The sequence below is a fragment of the Syngnathus floridae genome, chromosome 2, assembly GCF_059516105.1.
Source record: "Syngnathus floridae isolate MCC-2025c chromosome 2, RoL_Sflo_1.0, whole genome shotgun sequence".
NCBI lineage: Eukaryota > Metazoa > Chordata > Actinopteri > Syngnathiformes > Syngnathidae > Syngnathus > Syngnathus floridae.
In genome coordinates, this window is record NC_142414.1 from 20,916,473 (window position 1) to 20,934,239 (window position 17,767).

General features: G+C 41.1%; 1 long non-coding RNA gene across 1 annotated transcript; it reads right to left on the reverse strand.

Annotated features, from left to right (window-relative positions):
* Nucleotides 1-877: 877 nt before the first annotated feature.
* Nucleotides 878-17,006, reverse strand: LOC148402552 (uncharacterized). Its single transcript, XR_015857187.1, has 3 exons — nucleotides 16,735-17,006; nucleotides 15,747-15,839; nucleotides 878-1,430 (listed from the first exon to the last, which is right to left on the reverse strand). It is a non-coding gene; the product is annotated as an uncharacterized LOC148402552 (long non-coding RNA).
* Nucleotides 17,007-17,767: the final 761 nt, after the last annotated feature.

Below are 17,767 nucleotides of genomic sequence, written 5' to 3' on the forward strand. Positions count from 1 at the left end.
GACCCCATACCTCTATAGTAATTTTCTCTCTCACAAGATTCTTCAAAGGCCCCTTCGGTTCACTCTGAGAGGTATTATGAGTTGATTGATTGCTTCAGCCCTTGTTTACCCCCACACTCATTCGAAACGCGGCACAAGTGTTTTCAATAATCCCACAGATTTAATGGGTTGTAAACATTGCGATGTTAATCAAAATGTTGGCGTTTTGCTTGTTTATTTGCAAAGTGCATGTTCCGCTTGATTCTCTTGCTTCTGCAAGAGCCGTTCCAGTTCTGACAAGCACTGATTCATCCCAGCTGCAATTATATACAGTATATACAGTCTATCAATTTTATAATGACTCCTTTGCTCATGACAGCAAAAACACAAAATCATTAGATCCACCTTTTCAGTGTGTTTTGTCTTCACTAGACCTCCTGTTCTTTGTGAGAGAAGCCATTGTTTTAGGGCCACATTACATGATCTTAAAAAACATTAAAAATGCTGGGTTGTATTATCTAACCATGTATGTGGTTTTATGGTTTTATGTCCTTTACACATTATTTTGGAGTTCAACAACGTACTACAATGTGACGTCACTTGACAATGTCTAACTAACTAATTGGGAGTGGCAGTGCTGAACAAATAGAGCAGTAGCTGTAGTATCATTACAAATATGAGGCCTTCTCTATGTATGGTAGTAATCATAATTAAGCTCCCCTTGCATTTCGTGTGCCCCCTGTATGATGAAGACAACCTAAATTTGAGTATAGTACGACAGTACAGTACAGTTGAAGTGTTTGAATGAATGGGTGTTCATCTTGTAAATGCATTGACAATTCACAGCCCTTGCCTTAAATTGAGAAATAAAATTACGTGATACATTTTGTTTGGCATTTTGTCTTTAATAATTCAAAAAAGGGTACAGTACTACAATCAAAGCTTGGTTTTGGTGCATGCACTCACAGTACATATTTAAAAAAGTAAAAACCCCCCAAAAAACAAAAAAAGTATTTATAACAATCACTTTCACCAAAGATCTTTTCAATTACAAATTACAGTCCTGAAAAACAAGGTATTCATGCAAATAATGAATGAATGGATAAAAAAATGAGTGAGTAAATAATCCAAAAACAAACAAATAAACAAACAAACAAACACACAAATAAATAAATAAATAAATAAAGTTAGTGTAACAACACTTTTCTGGACATAAATTGGGCCCTGATATTTTTATGTGCACATATATATGTGATGTGGGCATGGGGTGAGTAGTCGGAGCAATCAATGCACAGCTACAGCTGGTTGAAGGGGACCAAATCCATTGAACAGTTGATTTGGTTCCATTTTACCAGCTTTAGCAAAGCATTTACATGAGCCGTTTGGGATGGGGAGGAGGGGATCCCCAGACAGAAGGTCGTTGCAGATGGAGAATCCGTCTGGATGGACACCTGCAAAAGTGAGACAAGGAAAAATTATTCAATTCATGTGGTAGATGCATCTAAACAAGCTCGCGCAACAGACACACAGTAAACACTCAGCCGCTGATAAGTGTGTAGTTGCCCTTGAAAGAATGCTTGTGCTGCAAGTATACAAAATAGAAGATAGAGTGAAGATGGAGAATGTAGATGAAGAAAATTAAAAGGAATACAGAAAAGGAAAGAGCAAACAAGATGACAATAAAATCAGGAGGTGATGCTTGCGTGTGTGTGTGTGTGTGCGTACGTGTGTCTGCGAAGAGCCTGAAGAGATAAGAAAGTAACAAAAGTTGAGAAAACAATGAATTCATCACCTCAACTGTCAATAGCACTAATGAAGGCACACACGGGACGACGAGAGAATTAACTCTGATGACCTCCAGCATTGTGCAACATTTGTTTTTAACGCGTACACACACACACGCACACACACGCACGCACACACACACACACATACGCACACACACACACCTCTGCATTTCTGTGGGCCAACTCGTGCTCCGTAGAACCGAGATGATGCACTCAGCACTCTCGCATTTGCGGGACACAATTGGTGGTTCTGCAAGCCAATTGCTTTGCATTTAATCATTAGGGAATCAACCGTTCAAAGTATTGACCACACAATGCAAACTCTCAATATTTGTTTTTTATGTCTGTGTGTCATTTTCAGAACTCAAATTTTTGTTGAGTGTGTGTAAATACACTAAACTAAACTAAACTAAACTAAACTAAACTAAACTAAACTAAACTAAACTAAACTAAACTAAACTAAACTAAACTAAACTAAACTAAACCAAACCAAATGACAAAAAGAATATAACATATTTAGTGCTGTTTTCAGCAGTAATGTAACTGTTGTAAAAAATATTTTGAAAACATCAAGTGCTTTTATTTTCTTCCTGGTGTAAACCATCACAACAAAAGAAAGCTACAAGGTGTGGAAATTGTATTTTTCATCTTTCATTGTATTTTTATTATGTGTGACGCTATTTTCTCCTGTGTGAAATTACATTGTGAGGTTGTTTCAGGGAATTATTGAGCATCTTTGGCATTAACAGAAATAACATTTTAATAACTATTGTAAAAATGTAAATAGATGAGGGGAACCATGAATGCAAGGCACAGAGTCATGGACAGTTAAGTCAAACTGGACTGAAAAACTGAATCATAATATGAGAATAAACTTTTGATAGCTGTGGGATCTTTTATTGGATTTGCAGCAGCAGAAGCAGCTTTACACCACTCTGTTCCGTTCCATTTATAGCGTCACTTCATGGGTGACAGTGTAGTGGTTGACTTGCTTGACTTAGGTCAGCAGTTAGCTCAGTTCCCACTTGATGTTGTAAATGTGAATGGTTGTTTTGTCTTAAGATGTGCTCTGTGACTGACTGGTGCCCATGCAGTTAACCATAATGTCACCATGCAGTGATTATGCAATAATCAAGCAAAAAATTAACAAAACCCCCCATGATGCCTATCGGCATCTTTGTAAATAAAGGAGAGCAAATCTTTGTGGATAACAAAAGGAAAATAGCAAATGCATAGAATGCTGAATTAAACACCTACACTTTTCTCTCAATGCAGTTCCCTCATAATAAACTGTGATAGATACAGCATCAATGTTTAGGCAGACACACAATTTAGAATGAGCGTGACGATACCTCCAAAGTCTATGCACTATTTATACTGCGTCATGTTTGCACAGGCAGGCTCCCTTTCACAGGCCCAACTGCACTGGAGGGATTGGCTAGCCTCATCTATTCCGGGTGTGTGCTGTCCACTGCATTCCTGCCCTTATATATAAAGAGGAGAGTTGGGTGGGGACAGTCTGACAACAGCAGGCGACAGGCGGGGCACGACGCAGTCAAGGGGGTCACGGCGAGAAGGTCAGTCGCGGTGCAAGGTATCCCGGGGGACCCGCTCACAGCGCAAGTGGCGTTACGGAACAGCTGCCAGCCAACCGCCGACTTTGCCACTTCCAAGTCGGTCCCACAGCAGACCCTGTCACTCTAGTTCACCTTCTTCCTTTCATTTCATGGCCTGACGCCAGAGCTCCACAAGCCCAACTTCCCATCACTCACACTGCTGCTCTGAGCGTCGGCTTCTGTTTTCCCTCCGCTTCCCTCCAGGCCCTCTCCCCTAATCAGACCAAGTGAACCTCAGCGAGCGACCCGCTGTTGAGTTACAGCATGGGTGAGGCCTGCGAACTTGACATTGCACCACTTCCTGTCACACTGCCTGCGACCGAGTGATCAAGAGGCCCCGGCAGAAGTGAGGCCACTTTTGCAAACTCGCCATTAAAATCCACTTAAGAAGGCAATAATCCTCAGTAATGCCGCATTGAAATGAAGCACATATAGACACGACATCCTAATGATGGTGCATGTCTGATGAGAGTGTCTGCCTGTTGGTAATGAGCTTAATGCAAAGCTCGCTATAGGAATGAAACAAACGCTGACCTGTGGTCAGGCTGTAAGCTTTATCTTCTTGGCCCTGTTGTATTTATTCTTGCTCAGACAAGTGCTCTGTTTATACATATATGAACATCTGGGTTATTATTGCTGACTTTTGAAAAACATAATAGAGTTGAAAAAAATAATTTTGAGTTAAAGTGAAATTGTATGCGATGACCACAAAAAAAATGAAGAAACCACCACAAAGCAATCAGTTCATGCCAACAAATGCTATTGCTCATGTCACTTTCTGTTAAAAAAAAGTTTATATGTGACACAAACACAGAAAGCAGCATTGCTCCCAAAGGCCGTTCTTTTTTATTTATTTATTTATTTATTTATTTATTTATTTATTTATTTATTTATTTATTTATTTATTTATTTATTTATTTATTTATTTATTTATGTATTTATGTATTTATTTATTTATTTTATTGTTTAATCTTGTAGTGGTCTCTGAGTAGTGTTCTAAGTGAGAGCTACTTAATGGATCATGATTAAGAGGTTTGTTTCAGAAGGTAACAAATATTAAATAGGTTCTTCCTTGATCTTTGCACAGAAAATGCAAATATTCAAGGGGGATCAAACACAATGAAGCCATACTCTTCATAACACTAACAATTGTGCAGTCCACTGCAGACAATAGCAAAGTGGCTCCTCTTCCATCACCCGGCTTGTCCACCTGCCTGCAGATGTGAGCAGCACCCTGTGCTTGACTCAGCATTACACAGAAGAAAAAGGTGTGCTGAATCGAATCATTCTTATTTTTTCAAGCGGTTGCATGAAATAAAAGCAGCTAGAGTCAAATACATGTCTACTTATAAAATGTATTTGGATCCAGATGATCTTCGTGCAACCACTTGACAAAATGGAATTGAGAAAATTCATCACACCGATATTTTTGCTTGCTGAAGATAAAGCACGTCTTATGGATAAAAAATAAACTACAATAATGCATGCTGACCTTGCAAAGTAACTCAGCTCAGGTACTGAAATGGTACACGGAAAACGTATCCGTTATCATTTGACGGTCCTCTGTGGGTTACTGCATTTGGTGATAATACTATCTGCTCTCTGGGCTCACCTGCTTGACCTTGTGTCACAACTATGTGCGTGACACACTCCATACAAACTAACCCGGGAACACTTTTGCTCATGATCCTGAACAAGATCCTAAAAGCTGCCACAGTAGAAGACCTTTGTGAGTTTTCCATATAGGCAGTGTTTACTTTCTCGATTTTACCTCGTAATGATTTAATCCTCATATCGCTTTCATTCCTTAACCTTTTAATCTAATGGCAACACCCTAAAGACAATCAATAGCTATTTAGATGATATATTTAATTAGATCCACTCCTTTTTGGTGCACACTTTCTTTAAGGATAATCACACTATGTAATTTATTTTTGTCCGATAAAACACTTCAGGCTTCAAGAGTCTTTATCATGCTACGTGTACAGTAAAAGGGTGTAAGCTAATACAGTAAAATTCTGTGTTTGCTGATACTTCTTCACATCAGTAATTTTGGTTATTAGACATAAGGTGTGCGCAAGAAGTAATGAGCAGCCTGTATGGGCAAGCGCACAAGGTGCACTGAGCATACGGCAATAAAAATGGGGTCTTTAATTGTTTTGCCAAGGAGATTTTCTTTGTAATCACATAAAATCACATAAAAGAATATTTAAACAGCAAATACAGAACAATGCACCTTGTAAACCTCCATGTATACAATCTATTGGCCTCAACAAGACAAATATGATATCGAAATCCAACTAGCCTTGACTCCTGCTCGGACATGTTGTCAACACACCAGCAGCCATCCATAACTTTAATGATAGAAATAAAAAGAAAACAAAGACGAGAATAACAGCTCTGCCAACGTTGCCGTTGCTGCGATTTTATGTGTTAAGAAAATGCTGAGATGAAGGTTCAAACATGGTGGAAATGTTGTTGTTCAAAGATGCTTCAGGCAGCCAATTATCTGACGGAAGGCTCAACTCACATGTAACTATGTGTGTCTGTGTGTGCGGGTGCGTACGTTTGTTCGTGTGTGATAAAAAGAATCATTTTGAGATGATGGGAAAAGCGTCACTTTCTTTTGTGAAATGAGATTGGATTAAGATGAAGAAGGGCACAGACAAAGTTAAATGAAACAATCTCAGGTGCAGTATTTGCACGTTTCTCCTCTTTAAGACTTCCTTCACCGTTACTGGCAGAAGATGCCGTTCCATTTTGTCGGAGAGTGACGTGATGATCCACACTGGCCAAGCTGCCGCAACCCTGCCATTTATCTTCACCTTCCTGTCCATACCGGCAACTCTGATTGGTACGCTGAGCACGCTCCCATGCCACCTCTCCTTCACCAACACCTCCCTCCTTTCTACCGGCCACCACTTCTACTAATTTAAGCCTTGATTCATTAGAAGCTACATCGAGGTCACACACTTGATATACGTTTTGTTCAATGTCGTTAAAAACACAAAAAGTTACTTTTATGACTCCCCCATAGGTACATACTGTGAAGTTGAATTGTGTATGCACTGGCAATGCACAGTTTTAGTTCTTCCAGTTTTAGTTCTCGCCTAGTTCTTATTGGACAAGAGGGGAGGGGGGGTACACCCCAAATCGCAGGGCCATACAGCTCAAATAATAAGAGATATTTTTTATGTCATATAATGTGTGATTTATTATCCCTCAGCATTCACACACGCATCTGAGGTTGCTGCTGTGCTCACTCGTATCACAGTTAATGGAATTTGATCCTGGCAAGGTAATGCACTGAGATCCGCAGGGGGGAGGCGGTGCATTCACTATTGTACAAAATGGACCCCATAAGTGATACAACAGCCTGAGGCCGGCACACGCATTCCCGCTGTTAACACTAATAAAGGCTTGTGCTTCTTTTTCTTCTTCTGTATACTAAAGCTCCAAGTTCTGCTACATCTTTGATGCTGATTCAGCGCTTCTTGCAAGTGTGGAAAGCTCACTTGTACAGACGGTAATCCAGCTATCATATACTGTAATAGTCTCAGGGCCACAAAATGGAAGCAATTATCGCAAAGCACACAGCGATCTGGGGAACAGATCACAATGCGTAACTCTTTATGGCTTCGGGAGATTTACTTTGAGCGAGTGGCGCTTGTGCACTTGGTAATTTATATCCTTTACAACCTAGCTCTCATCCTCTATTGTTTTTCTTTTTTGTTGGCATATTGATCAATGAATCCATGTCTTTTTTGTTCGCTAATCACGGACAAAAGCGTTTTAATGTTACCTTGGCTTGCTTTTTTTTCAGTCCGTTGTCCTTTTCTATCCCCCTCAATCTGTACACTTTAAATTCTATTTCGGTCTCTCTTCCAGTAGCCTTGTCCTGACTCCGCACTCTTGTCCGCTTCTCCTCGCTATGTCCACTTAATGGAGGGCAGTGGAGGGCCCGCTGAGCTTCTCAAAATGAGGGGCAACACCAGGAAGGACCCTTGACACTCAATAGTCATTAATGGAAAGGACATGGCAAGTGCTTTCTTTTTTATATTACCGAGATCTATTTTGCTGGTCACCGAGTGAGTGTGACAACATAAATACTCAGAGAACATGTCACAAGTTTAACAACGTAGCACTTGAACAGAAGCCCTTTCTTTTTTGACCCTTTCAGTCTACCGTAATTTTCTTTTGAGCTCAGAAAATCCAAAGAGACAAACAATTACAGTCATACAGTAATACATAATCCAAACTTCCAGAACCATTATTTTTGAGTGCTGTTGTGTCCAGGTTCTTAGTGGACCATACAAATCATTTTAAAGCTACTTCAAGGTAGCATTACTGCGTACACGTTTCAGAACTTAAACAGATTGAGCATGATGCTCATGTCTGGGTAAGAGGGCCCTTGTTACTTTCATTACTTCTCAACATTGGTGCGCTCATAGGCAGCAGTCTCCCCCTCATATCTAAAGTAATGGACCAGCTCTAGTGTCAGCAGCATGGCGTGATGTACATAAAACACTTGGGGGAGCCATTAAATTAAACTCAGACGAACACTACTGTCTTTGAGCTCATTCTTTTTTCTGCATCATAAACAACACACACGATTGTATCCAACTGGGGGGAAGGGTGCATTGCTATTTACAGTCGCATGTCACACTACCTGTACAGTATTTAAAGGTTTACATTGTGCATAGATATTTTAGAGGATGTTTGGTGGGTTACACCGGGTCTACAGCTGCATCATCTATTTGACTATCAAAAGCAGCGGCTGTAGGCTGGAAAACTATTTGGTATTTAGCATAAACTGAAGAAGAGCTAGAAAAAAATCATAATGCAAATTGGTGAGACATTCATAATTGCAAGCTGCTGCCTGTCCGTATGTTAATCAGGTATACAAAATAAAGGAATGTCACATCGTTTAAACATTGGTTCTTTCAAAGGTCCACGTGGATGACACCTATTGATGTTGGCACAGACACAAGTACTGTATGTGCACCTATACACACACTTGCACACACACAGATACTAAAAACACACACGCACACAGGTTGGGTAGGGGTGAGGACTTTGGCAGTCTAATGGAGTCTAATTCAAGCAGATGTCTGTTTAATTGATTGAAACAAATGACCTCAGCATTGATCCCCATTCTAGAGTGGGGACTGATCGGTTTCTTGGAGGTACAATGTGTGTTTGTGTGTGTGCATGTAAGGGGAACGCTATTCCACTTTCATTAAATTTAAAGCTAATTGACGAATCAAACTAATTAGTTAGTTTTTTTGGATAATTTCTTTTGTACTCCAAATACATGCTTTATCTTGAAAAGATGGCAAAAGTTTGACTGAAAGTAATCAATTCTTCAGTTACAGCCTATAAGACAAATTAATTGCAAATTTGAAAAAATTCCGAGTTCGACAACAGAATTGCTTCTTTTTAACCCCAGGGGATGGATGGGACTGATGTGGTCACAAATTAAATTTTAAACGCACCAATATAACCAATAAATGGGATTCACCCAGAAATGGTCCTTGGAGTACACACTCCAGATGTGCAATTTTTTTGTGCGCTAAACGAGAGTTCATAAATCAGCCATTGCTTAACATGTTGTCATGCCTGCCTATCATCCATGATTGCTCTATTTGTAGCTGCAGTGGGATTTTCTTGTTCATTGTTACTCTTGGGTTGGCTCACAGATGGGGAAGCAGTCAAGCAGCCGGTACCCAAGCAGTGAGGGAGAACGGGGAAGGACGGTTGGGGCATCCCTGTGTGTGTGTGTGCATGTGTGTGTGTGTGTCTGTATGTGTGTGTGTGTGTGCCTTGTTGTTTCACCCGCCCACATCCAGTCATGCGGCTACGGCTGGCTCAGCATGGTGCCGCAGTCAGCATTGTTGCATATTTAATGTCCTGATGAGAGCTTCCACCTGCTGACACAGGAAAAGTGACAGAACAATACCCGCCCAGAACCCCATCTCATCAACAATTCCAACCCCACCCCTTCCATATAATACACAGTCAAACACCAGAGTAGCATTACATCGATCCAATCATCGCCTTTTTTTCTTGCTTCACACTCACAACACCATGGCCGCCTCCATGCACTTTGAGAATGTAAATGGGAAGTGCATCTTGTGTTGTTGGATTTCTAATTTTGATCAGCAATTTTATTTTAATTGTCACTTTGTGACTGTGACTTTCTGTTTGCTTTAAAACCACACTGGTATTTCAAACAAACAAAAAACAAACAAAAATGTAAAGAAACATTTGTTGCACTATGAGATGGGCTACTACTTCAACGTTATTAAAACAAAACTTCAATTTTTTCCATAAAAAGTCAGAATGTTATCAAAATTAAGTTGTGTTAAAAAGTCATAACATTAAAAGAATGAAGTGATACCAAGAATAAAAGAATTCAGATCTTTTTTTAGGATAAAATATTTTTGACTGTAATCAAAATAGTCCCTAGTTAGAAAAAATGGAAAATTTGTTTTGAGGGGCGTTGTGAGGGAGAGGTTTTGGGGGGGGCAGATAGCTCAACCCAAGCGAGGTGAAATATAACATCTATTATACATAGCCATGGTCAATGTTGATTGTTCAAAAATAAAATGAAGCTTTCAACCAGGCCAGTATTTTGAGTATTTTGCAGATGCAGACTGGGTGACAACAGACAGGAGTCTAAACTTACAGTACACCCCAGCAGACTACGGCTACGGCTCTTCCTTCACTCCCAGCAAATGCGTGGCTCGTGCTGTCCATTAAGCAAGCATTTAATCACCACAGCCTTAACAGGAAACTCTCATCTATCAGCGGCATGTTTATTTGTGGCGAAAATGAGGCAGAACAATCCAAATGCTATGGGAAACTTCTCCAGTTGCTCATAATAGAAAAAGGGAGTGAAATGAAGTTTAAATGGGACATTGAAGGGGTTCCGCCAAAGCACCATCTATGACTGGCTAGCAGACAATGCTGACCAGTGCTGTCGCAGCATCTCCATTTTGCTACTCTGTGGGTATTTCTGCAATAGCGAATTGATCCATTTGAATTGGATTCAATCGAACCTCATCGGGGCGGACACCCATAGTGAAGATTTGTTGAAATAAAAGACTACTCATTCTCCAATCACAATGTTCCATTTCCCTGATAGCTTTGTGATGAGCAAATTTGTTCTGTTGGTTGTCAAATGTCCCGACCTGAGATACATACTTCTTTACATTCCATAGCTGCTCTTGTTCATATGGGCATATAAAGAAGTATGTCCCCCAAGTGGGCCACAGTCCTTGGTGACATCAGGTCCAGGTTCCTCGGATCAGACCCACCCACGAGGCATGCGTCCATCTGTACATCTAACCGATTCAGCGTTATGGCTAATTGGAGCCTATCCGAGCTGGTGAGAGGCCCCAGTACATCGGTGGCGACAGTTATAAAGGTCTACTGAAACTGCTGAGAAGACAACAGCCCTATTTTGACCAAAAAACGCAGTACTTTAATTAAAGCCAAGAAAAGAAACCAAAGACCAAAATGAATAACTAAACTTATTAGATGAAAGACGGACCATTACTAAAGGTTTGCCGTCCGTCCGTCCGTCCGTCCGTCCGTCCGTCCATCCATCCATCCATCCATCCGTCCGTCCGTCCATCCATCCATCCATCCATCCATCCATCCATCCATCCATCCATCCATCCATCCATCCATCCATCCATCCATCCATCCATCCATCCATCCATCCATCCATCCAACCAACCAACCATCCTATCCTCATTAGGGTCACAGGGGAGCTGGAGCCTATCCCAGCTGATTTAGGATGAGAGCCGGTACACTACCTGAACTGGTTGCTAGACAATCACAGTGCACATAGTATATAGGCAAACAACCATTTACACTTTCCATTTTTCACACAAGCTTTGTTTTCAAACATATAGACAGAATGAAAAAAAAAAAAAACTAGAAAAATCTACATATCCACTTTAAGACCAAAGGCTCCAAATATATTTTTAAAATCAGCCAAATATTTATTTTGTCATTTAGCAGTCATTTAAGTGGCAAGACAGAAACACTATGCATTTAAGACTTGACTAAGGACCAAGGGGTGTATTTTTGTGCCCAGTGCAAGTCTGGTAGGAGGCACGGTGTAAATGACAAGACTATTTTTATAATTATAGTGTGCTAAAATAGACTTTGACATGATGGAAGATGATACTGCTTTAAATGAATCTTGCAGCAGGTTGAGGTGAGCAAAGTGCATCTATAAAAAAATGCAAGCAGACCTCCATGAGTGACTCCCAAAAAGCAGTAGGCAGTAGGGGATCACAGATCTGTGACGTGGGCAGTTGATGAGTACTTAGAACCTGCATAGTGTATGACCCCCAGCCCTTGACCACCGCCCTCCATAGCAGTGTCGGCAAAAATAATAATAAATAAATAATAAATATGATAATATCTGTGATTTTTAAATGAATTGATTATAATAATTCAGGACATTCAATGTACGCCACTATGATATTTATGAATGAAATACAATGACATCCATCCTTCCTGCTCCTTGGTCCAATTTACCACAATTGCATTACACTACCCATGCTAAAACTTAGAAGTAGCTCCGGCAGGCTTAATGTTTCGTCTACTTTCAGCTACCAAATTGTCAGGTGCGCTGGACACATGTAAAGAAAAAGCACTCAGTACCCAGCATGGCGTAACGAGACAAAACAAATTTCCAAACAAGAGGCTTGAAAAAAATTCAGTTTTCACATCTGCACCGTCTACAAATATGTGGCCCAATAAATGTTGCCTAAAGCTGTATGGTAAGTGAAGTTGGAAAGAGCTGAATCTACATGAAAAGACGAGAGTCTAAACTGTAACTTCACCCAGAATAAAACTGATGACTGCCTGACTAAAAATGCAGTGCAAAAACTGCAGGCCTAAAACTAAATGGTTAAATGCAGTATTAGTTGACGACTAAACGTGCCTGACATGGTGCAGGGGCAGACCAAAACCCAGACTTAAGTCATGGTACTAAAAATTGCAGGGCTATATATTGTGGAGGGCTAAACCTTACTATAACATCCGGTGAGCATGCCATCAATCAGCATTGTCACACACTTCACCTTGAGTGTCACACCCCAGTAGTGGTGGTGGTTGAATGTTGGGGAGGGGTGCTGAAAAGAGGAAAATGAGGGAGATGTTGCACTTACCTACTGGCAGATGTTGGCTTGCCCCACTCCACCATGCACGCACACACGCACATACGGGCATATACTAACCTCCCTCCCTCCCTATCTCCCCAACTACGCCTCTGCACCCACCCCCTGATGCAGGGCAGAGTATAGAGAAGAAAGGAAGGAAGGAATGCTTTACTCTCCCTCTCCCTTCCTTCAGTCAGCGTAGCCCAGGTGCTGCCTCTGCAGTCTGTATTTCTCTTTCGTCATTGCTTGCTGCCTTCCTCTCTCCCTTGCACAAAAGTTTGAGTCCGGCATGCAGTAGCTCATCCCGAGAGCGATTGTTCTCAATTCTTCCTCTTTAGCAGTATGCTAAAAAGACATATACCTGATGATGGCAGTGATGATGACAGTACATTTAGAGAATTAGCGGGTAAAGCAGACAAGTACACGCGCAAGTGCACACACACACAAGTGCACAAACCATTTTCTCAGAGATCAATACCAATTTATAAGCAAACGTACAAAGGCCGAGTTGTTCTTTCAATGAATTGAACCATTGCTGCATTAGGCATTTAATTATCACTGGGAATGAAAAAGGGTGATTTGCAAAATTTGCATGTGTGTGTGAGATTAAATTGGATGGAACAGCTGTTCCAGTTGTGCTTCTCCATCAAGTGTTGGATTGCACCGATAGAACATTTACAACAATGCAGGCATGACAGTCTTTACGTGCAAAACTTTCACCTTCAACGCCAATATGAAACTGCTGACACAACACAATATTCTCATGAATAACACTCATGAATAATGGCACATTTATTTTAATCCATGACATAAATAGAACGATTGTGAAAATTGCATTTGTGTCAAATCATGTCTTGTGCCCAATGCTTTGAACATAAATTGGTTCAGTGTATCAACTGCATCCGTGAAAACTACATGAATATATCATCCACTGTGCCCCCACAACACCCCCTGTTGTGTGTGTGTGGTTTTTTTTTTTCAAATATTGTGTAAATAGTGCCATGGGGGCAGCACACATCAGAGCTGCCCGCCCAGTAATTAAACTAAAAGTCTCGACCATAAATCACACTCATCCTCTCTCATTCCCTTCTTCCTTTCGTTCTCACTCGCTTTCCCAGGGAAGGAACAAAGGTTTACTAAATCAACTGGTCAATGAGTGTAGAGTCACGTGCACGTGACGGAACATGGGACAAACTCACACACTACGCCAGCAACCTCGAGCCAGCCCATGTCGAATTATGTTGCAAAACTTTGGTACAAAAAAGTGAACTTATTGAAGTATTCACTTTCATTTGCAAAATAGATCTCTAAGTGCTACTAGTCTACGAATCATTTCCATGATGTAAACTCAAGAATTCTTCAGATTATTGACCCATAATTGACACCTTTATGAGGCAAGAAGTGAAAATGGACCATTCAGGACCTGAATGAGGTAGGAAGTCCATTAAGTGAAGAAAGGTGGCAAGAATCAGGAAAAGGCAAGCATAATGATCTTGACATATTCATCAATCCGTGCATATTCTGTACTGTGCGTCCCGTTGAAGGTCGCTGATGAGCTGGAGCATATCTCAGCTGTCTTCAGGCAAAAGGCAGGCAACACCCTATACTGGTCGCTAGTCAATGACAGGGCGACTGAGACATTTTCTCTCATATTTAACACTGTCGCTGAGTCGAAAGTGAACCTTCGGTGCATGCACCAAAATAGGGCACTATGACACCATCGGCTGATCATCACTCACATCGTGATTATATATGATATAATAAAAAACAAACAAACAAAAAAAAACCTTTGAGCTTTTTATTGAGTTTCGTAAAGGGTCAAACGCTGGGAGTAAAAACTAAAGCTCTTCTGAGGCGTGATTAAAGACATTTTAAAAAAAAAAGATACAGTATGGTAAAAACAATACAAAATAAAAAATAAAATGTTTCAACCTGCCAGGTTGAGGTTAAATGCCCTGCCAAAAGAAGACATTTAAATACATTTTTATTTTTCGCAAATGTTGATTGAACCCAATTCTCAGAAGACCTTCTGCGATATACCCATTCTTTTGTCAAACCCCAAACTGTTTTTTTTTAAAAATGCTGGTTTTATGTTCATTGTACTCCACTTTTCAATTTTAGAATATAGACTTAATAGGCAGCTTACCAAACTTGCAAGCAAAATCAATTCAGCAAAAAATTATACTTTCCAGTCAGAACTCCTGTAATGACATTATCTGCCGTCATGCTGTTTCCTTGCGCTTTCAGGATTTACATTTAAAGTCAAACTCACAGCCTAGCACCAGTGCACATTCAGTACCTGCACACTATGGCCGCTAACAGCTGCATGTCGACTATAAGCAGCACAGCCATGGTGGACAGCTGACACTTTGCCTCCTCCAGCATCTCCGCAGGAGCTTTGACAAGACAGCTGACCACCATTGATCTCCATGGTATTTGCAACATGGGTAAAATTAGCCCGTGTAAGTGAGGGAACGGAATGGAAGGACATGCATTACACTTTTAGAAACTTTGCTTCAAACTATTATTAAACCTCTCTTCCCCCCTGTGGAGAGTCACACTCACGTGTCCGTGGATGGAGATGAGGTCTAGATAAATAGCATGAATTAAGGTCACAATGGCATGGGAGGACATTTATTTTTGGATTTGGGATTTTTGAAAGAGGAGAATAATGAACGCGTAAATACCAATTGATAAGATTGTGACTGATGGGATTGTTGAAGCACCTCTTCAATAAATGCAAACAGGGCACACCACTGACTTAACATAATAGCTTCCTTATTCTCTGTAGCATTTCCACCGACTCACTGCAAGTTAAAATGAATGTAAACCTGCTTAGTGAGTTTTGACATTTTTTAGTACGTTTTAAGTCTCAAGTAAAACAGCGGTACTATTTAAGCTAATTAAAAGACACAAATGCAACCCTTGACCTTTTCACCCCAACTAAATATGCCGAGGCAGCATTTTCAACCACGTGCACTGCACGACAAATCGGACACAGGATGTCTCAAATGTATGTAAAATTGGCTGCAGGTCACACATGATGACAACTAAGCTAGGAGAGTGATTTAAAAGAAAATTCAACTCCACACTGTCACACATATGCACACGTTGAGCACAGATGCTTAATAAGTCCACTTTGTTTTTTATCATGCAACAAAAAGAGACACTTGCGTACCTACCAGAAATCCAAGTGGTCCAGAGGAGGCTGGCGGCCCGTACAGAGTGAGGCGGTCGCTGCAGGCGGTGGCTCTCCTCCTCTTCCTTGCTGGGAGCTGAATCAGCGATGGAGAGTTTAAGGATGCGGAGAGGAAGAGGAGTGAAAGAGAGGACAGGAGAGAAAAGGAAAGGGTCATGGGACTTGCCTTGCCTCTCTCTCGCTCTCTCTCTCACTTGATGGTTATAATGAGAGAGGAGGAGGAGGCAGGAAAGAAGGAAGGAAGGAAAGAAGAAAGGAAGGGGGGAAACGAGAAGGTGGAGGGTGACCCAGTGGAGGCAGAAATTGATGGCAAAAAGGGAGCCAATACCCTCTGAGAGGCTTGAGTAAGAGAAATGGTTGTGAAGTGATGACTGAGCAGTGAAATGTGTCAGCTGTCCATCCACATTGGACAGAGGACAAGCAGATGAGGTGGACGGGGAAGGAAAGAAGGAGACGGAGCGAGATAGTGAGTGAACGCTGACGGAGCTGAAGGACAAATGGGGACAAGAAGGGAATGGTGGTAGCGACAAGGGGGGGGGGCATGCAGGATGGAACAATTAAGACAAAGAAAAACTAAGGAGCAATGGTGTCAAGTGATGAATAAAAAGCAAAAATGTGACAAAAATTGGAAGAAAAAAAAATCGAGTAATGTGCAGCAGTAGAGAATAGGCCTCTTGGTGCACATCAATAAGTGCAGGTCCAAAATTACAGTAGATAATAAAATACAAAATAATAAAACTAATGCATGAAATTTTAGTACCTGGGATTTTTCCCAAATATTAAAATAGGAAAACACAATCCAATAAAATGCAACACAATCATATGGTTTCCTCTTCTAGCAGAAATGGATTAAACATAATTAACTAATAAATAGAATTAAATTTAAGGGAGGTTGATTTCATGACTAAAATGTATTGCTTTAAATGATCAGTAGCATTGAATTCTTTGAGAAAATCTCAATTATTGCTTACTCTTTTCGTTGGCCTTCTCGTCCTTTAGCCATCATTCTTCTCAGGCACCCCTTCGAAAAAAAAAGTCATCCCCCACCCCCCAAAAAAGCCGATAATAATTTATAATAGCCTCCAAAATAAATTCACTCTCAGAGGGTTTTGGAAAAAGCATCTGGGTCACTATTTGAACAGCAGAGTGCTAAAGATTGAGCAAAGCAGGTTAGACAGAATGGCGTTAAAAGGACGTCATTATGGGAAAGCGGGACAAGCAAAAATGACAGAAAGAGAGAAAGAGAGAGAGGTGGAGGGCGATCAGAGGAAAACCCCGCCGTCCCAGCGTTTTTATACCAAGGTACGCGCAAGGGGCTCACACCCCTTCACCAGCCAGCTATCACGGCCATGGGACACAGCCTTATTTAGTGAAGAGTGGCAAAAAATAGCCTCCCAAGTGGCATTGGACGCGTTTAGGGGGGTGGGGGGGGCAAAGGCGTCAGAGTGGGAGTGACCGGGCGGGGAACACTTGAGGTGAGAAATGAATGAAACTGTTACTGCTGCTGCTCCTGCTGCTGGTGATGCTTCAGTTCATTCACTGTTTTTGTTCATTCATCCAGCAGAACATTTGCAAGGTCAGAGGTCACTCATGTTCGACCTGAGAATAGGCCTAGCTTGCCGGTTACTTTGTTTTAGTTCATCGCTGCAATGTTTGGTGGGGTTGACCACAGATTTTATGGAATGTTTCTACCAAATAAAGTTTAAAGAAACACATTTAAAATCACAAGGATATCAGATGGCGGCCCGCGGGCCACATGCGGCCCAGAACCAACCCCTGAGTGGCCCAGCCTGTGATCCAGCCTGCTTGAATCGAATGGATTCCAGTTTCGTATTTCGGTTTTCAAAATTTCCAAAATTGCTGAAGTGTTTGATACAGTGAATGCAGCACTTGAGTAGCTATATCTACATTGCTGACTGTGTTGTTTTCAAATGTCGCTAGCAGTGCTGAAAACAGGTGTAGCAAGATACTGGGGAAAAACAACCCGTCCGTTTCAACTTTGAA